Here is an 11,426-nt window from a genome sequence, read left to right on the forward strand (position 1 = left end):
TTATGACATTGATAGTGAGGGCAGGAATATAGGTTATTTGTCCATTGCTTGCACTGCTTTCTTTGCCATCATGAGCAGTGAACAGAAGTCAGATGATATTAATCGTGAGGCGGGTCTCTAGCATTAGTTGGGTATCACTGAGTTTAAACTACTTCTTAATGCTATGCCTTCAATCCATCTTCAATCTTTGATTAAAACCTAGCAAGTTATTGGCCCACTTTGCATCTTATAACATAACATGCTCAATTAATCTTCTGTTGAATTAATTAGGGAGCCACCAAATGTGCTAATGTTTTTTTTTCCTGTCATCACAGCAATTGTATGGAATGCATTACCAGATGACCACATCTTTGAATAATGTTTAGACTTTAGGCATTTAGGGCATGTGTTTAACTTTTTCTTTTGTTGCTGTTGTCATTGTTTGGGTATTTTCAAGGTATTTTTAGTTCTTAGCTTTTATTGTTCATTTTTGTTTATGTTGTTTTTCTGGGGGGCTTTAAAATTTATTTAGGATTTTGCTTAGTTGTTATTGATTTCTGTTATTTTCCACTAAGAGTTCCTATGATAGCCACAATTTAAAAAAAAAAACTCTCTAGTGTACAGCACTGCGTACGTCTAGTAGCGCTTTAGAAATGATAAGTAGTAGTAGTAGTAGTAGTCTTTGTCTGCACACTGGTAACAGTTGGATGAGACAACAGCACGTAGCAGTTCTAGTGGGAGAACACCAATTTGATTCATGTAGGCCATGTGCTATGTATATGCGGGTGATGGACCAGAGCCATACCTCTGCCCACATCTTACAGGTGAACAGGGAAGTTGCAAAAGATTAACTAGAAGACAGGAATACATATTTTTTGTTACAGATGGCAGCATCAATATGATTGGGACAGTGAGTAATAATGACTATGAATCTGATGTTATACACACTTACTGCATTTGGCATTAAGAGATGCCCTTGGTGGTAAGGATGGAAGCAGCTCTGCTGTGTGAAATGTGACAGAATGATATAGGAAACGAATGGGTCATTTTGACAGTATTGAGAAGAGTAGCTATGGGAAATGCAGTAAGTAGTGCATTTGAACCATCTTATACAGGATATAGGAGCCAGGTGGACTTCTACCGTACCATTGATGTAGAGGTTAATGGAGCAACAGACAGCCCTTCTTTAGTTGTTACAAGATGCCAGCATCAGCTTAGATCACACCCAAGGCACTAGGGTATGATGTGGGAATGAATAGCAGCTCTTCAAAGATGTCATTCTCATAGTCAAGTCATATAAATATAACTCTCAAAGTAATTGGCAAAAGAAAACTCTCAAAAAAACACAACAACTGTAACTCTGTGAGGTGCATTCGTATTGTTTTAAAGGGTAAGGGAAAAAGCCTCTGATTCAAGCCCAACCTCCAACCCAATAGTTATAAGTTAATAACAAGGGTGGAGTTTTTATGTATATGAATGTTGGGTATATTTTTCGTCATAGGCAAAAAACCCTTTGATATACATAAATGCTATCTCCACAGAGTATATGAGGGATCCAACTAAAACATGAATGAATGAAATCCAAACTTAGCTTTCAAGTGCAAGTGCAGGGAAATGTATGAGTCATTGGTTCAGCACGCTGACTCTGGCCATAGTTTCGCTAGAGAAGTGCTGTATCAAGGCGTGAGTAACCTTCAAAAAAGATAAAAAGTGAAATCAAAATGTGATATCTAAAAAATGTGATACCTACAAAAATAAACATAGCTCAGTAGAAGACCAAAATCAAGTCAAATTAAACTGTGCAAGAAGTGAAAAATGCTGGATCCTAAAAGATAAACTTGTTAAGAAGTCATTGAAACAGGAGTACTTGCCAGAAGTAATCACTCACGAACAAACTTCCTGCTCGCTAGTCCCTGGCAAAGATGGCTGCTGCATTGTAATTTAACAAATCCGATGCCTGAAAAACATGATGTCACATTCTGTAGAATAATGCAGGGCAGCTGTTCTCTATCTGCCTAGGAGTCACTTAAAGGGATAGTCACCTAAGGTTCTAAAGTCATTTAAAGGAGTATGGTACTAAATCCTAAAGTGAAATAATTATTTATACAGAATCAAACAAATCTTTACTCTCTTTCCTACCTCTCTCCTTTTTCATGGAAAGGGGGGGGAGGGGGGAATAGGAAAGAGAAAAAAGAAGAAAAAAGCCTTAATCCATTTCAGAAGGAAAAATCAAAAAAGAAAAACCTGAAAAGGAAGGAAATCCAGAAAAAAAGGAGTTCTTACAAACAACATTTCCAATCTAGTCTTAGGTTGAGACCCTGAGGTTCTTCCATATTGAGGGTAAAGATCCAAAACTGTTCTCTTTGCAAAAGTCGTGTTAATCTGTCAGTGCAATCCACAAGTATCAGGTCTATGGCACAAACCCATAATGAGGGAAAATCATGCCCCATCCTGAGACAGTGGGATACAATAGGGGCCTCTTCCCTCCACTGTTTAAGACAGGATTTGTGTTCTGAAATCTGTTTTTTGAGGGGACGAGTAGTGTCGCCTACATAAATTTTAGGACATGGGCATATAATTATACCACATGAACAGAGGTACAAGTCGTCAAATGTTTCAAAAAGAACTTTTTCTGTGTGATCGGATGTATAAAAAAATCTTTCAATTTGAGTGTGTTCTGACAAAGAAAACAATGAGTACATTTCTGATGGCTGCCCTTCAAATTACATATAGGTATCGTTTTCGTAATATCAGACGGACTGATTAATTCTTTTAAGTTCCGGTTCCTGGTATATGCAAAATGGAGATATGTTTGGGAAAAGAGAGGTGAAAGATTCAAAACATCCCAATGTTTCCTAATGACTCTTTGGACTTTAACTATCCCTGGTGTATGTTTGAAAATACAGGTCATATAGTCCTCCGACGTACTCCCCATAGGTTTGGGGTGAATAATAGGTCTCGGTTGGTAAAATGAGCCCTTGTGTATGCTTGATGGATGACGTCCTTAGGATATCCTCTTTCTGTAAGGCGTGCTTTAAAGGTCTTTGATTCTGTTTTAAAGTCCATGGTGTTAGTACAGATATGACGAAACCAGAGAAATTGTGAGAATGGAAGACTGCGTTTCAAGGAGGAAGAGTGGTCACACGCAAAATGGAGGAAGGTGTTTCGATCAGTTTCTTTCTCATAGTCAAGTACATGAGGAGAAGATGCCCAAATTTGCCTAGAATTAGTTCTAGAGTTAGGCATGGTCGAACAACCAATTTCTACCACAGGATCACTACAGACCTCCTGAAAAGTTTCTTCTAACTTACCCTGAGCATGCATCACTCAAAGTGCTTGACCGCCCTTAACCGCCCATGCCAAAACTGGCTAGTTTGTGGGCAAAGTTAGAGCAGAGTGGAAGCTAAGCTAGCTAGCAGCAATTTTCAGTCCTCTGGCAGAGTGACCACATAGAGTTTGGACAGTAAAAATGTTGTCCTAACTTTATGCAGAGAGTTAATCTCTTGCTTAACAGAATCTGAATCCCTTGATCTGAACATCAATCAATGCTCAGTTAGCTTACAGATCCTGACCTGGTATCGCCACTCACCAAATCCCTCCCAGAACATCCTGAAGCCCCACCACCTCCAATCTTCTCTACCTCCCTCTCACCCCCCAGGGAGTGAGGGGGTAGGAGGGGCATCAAAATCAGAGGGGAAGATGTGCTTCTGGGGGGGAAGGAAGATTGGAGGGGGGCTTCAGGATGTCCCAGGGAGATTGGAATCAGGGGGTGCAGAGGGCACCTGCATCTATTCTGTGGGTCCCGGCTGAATATTGACTAGGACCTGCATAAGCTTCAGTGTCCAGCTGGAGTCTGGACTTGTGGCTAATTTTGCCTGTGGCAGTCAATGTGTAAACATAATGCTGACTGCCCCCAGCTGAATATTGACTGGTCAATGTTAGAATCAAAGTGCTTTCCCTGTTATTTCATTTTCCATTAAGTCAAAAACAGAATGGAAAAACTGAAATCATTTGGAAAATGAACTGAATGAAATTACAGAAAAGAATAAATGAAAAAAAAAACACCTTTTTTTTCTATGGACATCATTAACCTTGTTTTCCACACACATACTTTTACATACATATATAGTAACATAGTAGATGACGGCAGAAAAAGACCTGCACGGTCCATCCAGTCTGCCCAACAAGATAACTCATATTTGCTGCTTTTTGTGTATACCCTACTTTGATTTGTACCTGTGCTCTTCAGGGCACAGACCGTATAAGTCTGCCCAGTACTATCCCCGCCTCCCAACCACCAGCCCCTCCTCCCAACCACCGGCTACATGTACCAAGGCTGGTTGTGTTCAGAAAGCTGTTTTACGTATGTAAACACAATGCATATTTCAGTGATGCCTTTTTGCTGTCTTAAATTAAACCACAAAGATATATAGGTAGGGATTGAATATCACCAGCCATCTATACAGTTAGGGGGAATCTCTACACACTGCCCTCGCCCTACCCCGGCTCCATCTAGATAGTGCACTGAAAATTCTTACAGACTACCTCGACATTAACTGTATAGTGCCACTGAAATTCCCAAATAGGGGACATCTCTGTTGCAGTTCCCTCTCTGTAGACAAGTTCTTTTGAATATCTGGCTCCAAGCTACAAAATAAATCATCAAGGGGCATAGCTATCAATGTGTGCAACTTTTAAGATGTGTAATTTTACCACTGACATGTTATTTTAGCAGAAGTCCTATTTTATGCAATAAGACCTAGTTATAATAAATGGGGTTGACAGGAAAATAACGTCTCAAGTAAAAAAACGTAGATTAAGAGCCCACTGTGGACAGAAAAGGTACCTGCATATAATATATGTAAACTGCTTTGGTTGAACCACAGAAAGGTGGAGGAGCATTTTCAATATGATGTCTAAGTCGGACTTTGGAATTTTTGTGCTAAAGGTCCCAGATCTGAATAGAAAACACTTCCATTTTCAAACGACAAAACATCATCTTTTTTCAAAATGCCGTTTGTAACAGGGATTTGTGCTCTGTGCATTTATTTATTTTTTTTTAATGTACAAGTGAAATTAAAAAAATAAATGTACAAGTGAAAAATGTAGAAAATCAAGCCTTTGGGATGTAGGAGGGGCCAGCATTTTTAGCACACTGGTCCCCCAGACATCCCAGGAAAGCAATGAGGCACCCCAGGGGACACTGTTGTGGACTTCATATAAATGCTCCCAGGTACACATCTCACCATTGCTCCCTTATGTTGTCTGCTGATCCCTCCAAACCCCCTTAAAACCCTCTACCCCCAATTGTGCACCACTACAATAACCCTTATGAGTGACGAGGGCACCCATATGTGGGTACAATGGGTTTCTGGTCAATTTTGGAGGGCTCACAGTTTTCACCACAGGTGTAATAGGTAGGGGGAGGTATGGGTCTGGGTCCACCTGTCTATGGTGCACTGAAACCACCATTACTACACTATTTCAGGGACCTGCATGCAGTTCTAATGGACCTGGCAATAATATCTGAGGCTGGCATAAAGGCTGGTGAGTGCTATTTCTATTCACATTTTGGGGTGGGAGGGGGTCAGTGACCACTAGGGCAGTAAAAGGGGTCATCCCTGAATCCATCCAGTGGTCATCTGGTCATTTGTGGCAACTTTTTATGTCTTATTCATTAGAAAAACAGGTCTAGACCAAAACTTTGACGTTTTCACTCTAGACGCTTTTGTTTTGCTCCATTATGGCTGTAAAACATATTAGACACACCCTAAACACTCCTTAATCCTGCCTCTGAAATGCCCCAACACGCCCCTTTGTGATTTGGATGCACTGCAGACAAAATGCATAGATAGATGTCTGCAAAACAGGTTTTGAAAATACAGTTTTGGACATTTTGAGAAGAAATCTATCCAAATGGTGCATTACACTTTTGGGGTGTTTTTTCTCTTTCAAAAAATGAGCCTCACAGTATATCAAATCCATGACTCTTTCCCCTTCATTGATAATGCTTTCCCTTCTTGCCTAAATGTTCCTAAAAGCCAGTGTAAATATATGGAGTTTATCTGAAAGTGACCAATATGCAAATGTAGAAAATTAAATAATTATATTCTCAACTTTGCTAATACTGATATCTCATCATTGTTAGATCACTTAATATTTCTTGCTAAGATCCAGCTCCCCAGAAACCACTAGATGGTGACCTAACACCAGCCTTCTAAAACTTGAAGCACTAAATTCTATGCTGTTCTGTGAACTGAACTGATAGATGCCCTGATAGAATTTTAGCTAAGTAAAAAGAACACAATGGGCCTCCAAGAGTGGGTTGACAGCAGAACTTTATTGAAGGCCCCGACACTGGCCATGTTTCAGTGGAATGCCTGTGTCAAGGGTCATCAATGTCAGTAATACAGTCTGGATAATAGCCACTGTTCTTTCGATATCAATGGGCAATGCTACCACATATAAAATTATAGTTATGTAATTCAAGGTTAAACATTAGGAGTCACCGACCAGGAAAGGGATCAAGGCGTCATCGTTGATGATACGTTGAAACCCTCTGCTCAGTGTGCGGTGTCCGCTAAGAAAGCAAATAGAATGTTAGGAATTATTAGAAAAGGAATGGAAAACAAAAATGAGGACATTATAATGCCTTTGTATCACTCCATGGTGCGACCACACCTCAAATATTGTGTTCAATTCTGGTCACAGCATCTCAAAAAAGATATAGTGGAATAAAAAAAGGTACAGAGAAGGGCGACAAAAATGATAAATGAGGTGGGATGACTTCCCTATGAGGAAAGGCTAAAGCGGCTAGGGCTCTTCAGCTTGGAAAAAGACAGCTGAGGTGAGATATGATAGATGTCTATAAAATAATGAGTGGAGTGGAACGGGTAGATGTGAATCGCTTGTTTACTCTTTCCAAAAATAGTAGGACTAGGGGGCATGCAATGAAGCTAGAAAGTAGTAAATTTAAAATGAATCAGAAAAAATATGTCTTCACTCAATGTGTAATTAAACTCTGGAATTTGTTGCCAAAGAATGTAGTAAAAGCAGATAGCTTAGCGGGGTTTAAAAAAGGATTGGATGGCTTCCTAAAGGAAAAGTCCATAGACCATTATTAAAATGGACTTGGGGAAAATCCACTGCTTATTTCTAGAATATGCAGCATAAAATGTATTATACTGTTTTGGGATCTTGCCAGGTACTTGTGACCTGGATTGGCCACCATTGGAAACAAGATGCTGAGCTTGAAAGACCTTTGGTCTGTCCCAGTATGGCCATACTTATGTACTGATCAGTGTAGCCAGTTCTCTCAACTGAGGAAAGCAAACACTGCCAGGGCTCTCTATTGAAGCAATATAGTATTAGGTGAATTGTCTCTCTCTCTCTCACAGCAGAACAGGGAACCTGGTTTAAGAAGGCAAATAGACATCTATGTAGGCGTTATTTTATGAAGACAGAGAGTTGCCAATGTACCATTATAAAATACTAGCATAAACAGCAGAAATTGCATCTACCTTGCAGGTGGGAACACTTACACCTGCTCTTTAGCAGAAATAAATGCTCCTACCTAGATTATTCACATACTTATGTAGATTTTTTATAATCTATGCAGTGATGTGCTAACCCTGCCCAAACTCTGCCCTTGTAGAAGCCTACTGGTAAAGCATGGACCATTATGCCATAGCACACAAGTTTATACCAGTCATATTGTATAAGGCCATTCTTGAGCACATGTGTAATCAACACTTTATAAAATTACCTCCCAAATGTCCAGTCTTCTCCAAAGCAGAGACTTCAAACTTTCTCTCTCTCTCTCTCTCTCTCTCTCAATCACTCTCTTCCTCTGAGAGAGAAAAAAAAATCTGTTTCTGAGAAAAACATTCTCTCCTTCTCTCTCTCCCTCTGAGAAATACATGCAAACATTAACTTTTTAACCCCCCCCCCCCCACCCTGTCAAGATCAAGGTCAATCACTTAGCAAGCAGTAACTAGGGACTCCATGGTATTTTTATGGCCAACTTTATATAGTATGCTCAAGAGCAGGAACTGGAAAAAAAATTGTATGTGTTTACTCCTCACTGTAAAACAAAAACCAACATAGATTTCAAAGCTTTGCAATAAAAATGTTATGTAATACATATTTTACAAAGTTTAACTTTTAGCAACCATTAGATAGTGGACTGAGCAATGCCAGGATCTCAGCTAGCATCCACGTTATACAGGTTCTGAATAAAAAAAAACAGTGAAGGTGACTCAGAAATAAAGAGACGATGCTCTAATGGTCTTAAAAGATTTACTGTCCAACATCAAAGACTCAACACGGCCGTGTTTCGGTCCACTGGCCTGCCTCAGGAGTCTCCTAGTGTTGTCTGTATTAAGCTGTTTCTATCAGATGCTTCAGAACTATATGTAGTAAGCTATTTTTCTAGCCTTGCATTTGGCGGGAAGCACTGCGCACCAGTAAGTGCACAACTATATAGTTAGGTTGAATGTCTACAAACTGCCATTGCCCTACCCCAGCTCCATCTAGATAGTGCACTGAAAATTCTTACAGACCACCTCGATATTATTTGTATAGTGCCACTGAAAATCCCAAATAGGGGATATCTCTGTTCTTGTTCCCTCTCTGTGGACACATATATGTAAGATCTGTGCTGGTTTTTTAGACCTTGATGAAGTGGAAATTTGTTAACAATTGTTGGAACATTTAAGGCTTCTTAATAAAGGCTTTATAGAGAGAATCACTGAGTAGCCCCTGATGCAGCCCTGCTGGGCGAAACACGGCCTGTGTCAGGTATTATTTTATATGCAAATTGACTAATAAAGTTTATATACATCCATTACTAATCTGCTCTGTTGTCTTCCGTCCTGTAGTAATACCATGCAGATAGTTCCTATGGGAATTATTGTGGTTACCATGGTATTACCGCTTTGCCCAATACCGTGTCACATCATCACCTCCTTTTTCCTATTGCACATTCTTCTCCCTATGCACTCAAGCATCCTTCTAGCTTTCGCCTTTTCCTGTTTGGCCAACGTAATATCATCACATACAATCACACCCAAGTCTCACTCCTCTTTTGTGCACAAAAGTTCTTCACAATTTACTTGGGGTTTTTGTAGCTCCAATGAATGACCCTGCATTTTTTAGCATTAAATCTTAGCTGCAAAATTCTAGACCATTCTTCAAGCTTCACTAGGTCATCCTTTATATTATCCACACCATCAGAGGTGTCTACCCTAATGCAGATTTTGGTAGCAACAGCAAAGAGGCAAACCTTACCAGATAGCCCAAAGAACTGGCCCAAGAACTAAAACTTGAGGTAGAGGCACACCACTAGTAACATCCCTTTCCTCTGAGTGAGCTTCATTTTCCACTCTCCTCTGTCACCTTCCACTCAACCATAAGAAGCTTTTTAAATTCTTATTTTCATACTTTTGTCTCTATAGTCAATACTTTTTTTAATTGCAGTAGAATTATCATTATAAATATTTTTTAAGATCCAGTCATTCAGGTGGAAGATAATTTATTTGCAGATGTTTAAATGTTATAAAGGTCACCTCTATAAAAACTGATTTATTTGTTTTTCAGTGAGACAGAAATGAAGGGGATGATTAGCAATTTCCTTGTATAATGTAATCAGTAAAAGACAAATCAAGGATCTCTCATAAGCAGTTGACATTGTGCTCTATTCTTTCTAATGCTGACGTCAAAGGTAATCAATGGCTATGAATTGCAGCTATAAGGTCTTTATTAAGAATGAGTTCTTGTGTTTTTAATTTACATATTTATCTGTTCTATATATTGAAGAATATTGTTTTCTACAATAAATGTAATAACTTCAAACAGATTGGGAATTTTAAGGGATCTGGGCACCAGCAACATGTACCAAACCAAAATATTTGTAATAATTAGGTGGTGGTTAGATTCAATGTTATTTAAGATTCAAGAGAAAACCAAAATAGCCCATAATCATATATTTGGGGATCAGAACTAGAAGAGAGCAGTACCTGATGGTGGAGGTTGGGGTGGGGGGGGGGGGGATATAAACTACTGATGATCAGTAGAGAGGTTTCCAGATGATCATTTCTGATGATCTCAAGATAAGAGCATAGGATGTGCAATACTGCATCTGATCAATGGTCAATCGAGCTCAGCATCTTGTCTCTGATGGTAGTCAATCAGGGTGAATTGGAAATAGCCAGAAGATCCCTCCCTGTGGCTCATTTTGATGATTCCTGCCTAGTTAATAAGTGGGCCTACATTTCAGAAACTTGACCAAAACATTTTAAAATCTGGCTATGCTATTAGCTTTGGCCACATCCTCCAGGACCATAGTTGTTAGCAGGATATAAATATTATAAATATATAAATAAACATATTAAACGACAGCAGATAAAGACCAACATGGCCCATCTAGTCTGCCTAATAAGGTGATTAAGGTTGTAACTGCCATTCCATGCATATTGCTGGCTGTTTTGTTTAGGGTTGTAATTGCTGCTCAGTGCAGGTTACCTCCCTTGATGCATTTCAGAGGTGTGAAAGTCACTTTAAGTTTGCTTTGAGCAAAAATGCACTATACTTTGACTCCATTCTCTGGCAATATAAAGATCCGCTGTGTTTTTGAATTCTATCATGAAAAGGGTGGTTGATGCCTGGAATGCCCTCCTGACGAAGGTGGAGAAAGAAATAGTGGTGGAATTCAAAAAGGCGTGGGATGAACACAGAGGATCTCTAATTAGAAAATGAATGGTATCTCAATTGGTGCTTAGATGGCAACTCTGGCTATAAAAGGGCTTATACAATAGCCATTCAGTTTAGGATGGGCTGGAGAAGGCTTTGATGAACACTCCAGTAATTTGGAACATGAAGTCAGTGCTGGGCAGACTTTTATGATCTGTGTCCAGCAAATGATATGACAGATTCTGATAGGCTGGAGTGGGCTTTGATGGCACTCCAGTAGTTGGAACATAAGGACAGAGCCGGGTGGACTTCTATGGTCTATGTCCCAGAAACACCAAAGAAAGACCATGAACAAATTTATAATCTCACATTCATTGTTGATTTTAATCTTGAATTGATAATGAATGACTGTTGGGTAGACTAGATGGACCGTTCAGGCCTTTATCTGCCGTCACTATGTTACTATGTAATCCCCCATTATATGGTGATTACTAGAGTTTGGTATCAGCTGTCTGGAGTCACTGGGGGGAAATCTGGGTCGTTCCGGGTGGGAGGAAGCCCAGCCCAAGGGGGAGTGGTGAAGAAATAAGTTGCAGAAAGAGAGTGGGCTTAAGAGTTGATTGGTAAGGGAGGTAGAGCTAGAGGTAATAAAGGTTCCTGTTTTGGTAGAAGTGGGTTTTGGTTGCCTGTTCCTCCACTGGGACCCTTGAAGGAGAAGGGGATCCCAAAGTGGCTAAATAATCTCAAGCTAAGGAGTG

This window comes from Microcaecilia unicolor, chromosome 1 (assembly GCF_901765095.1).
Source record: "Microcaecilia unicolor chromosome 1, aMicUni1.1, whole genome shotgun sequence".
NCBI classification, from domain to species: Eukaryota; Metazoa; Chordata; class Amphibia; order Gymnophiona; family Siphonopidae; genus Microcaecilia; species Microcaecilia unicolor.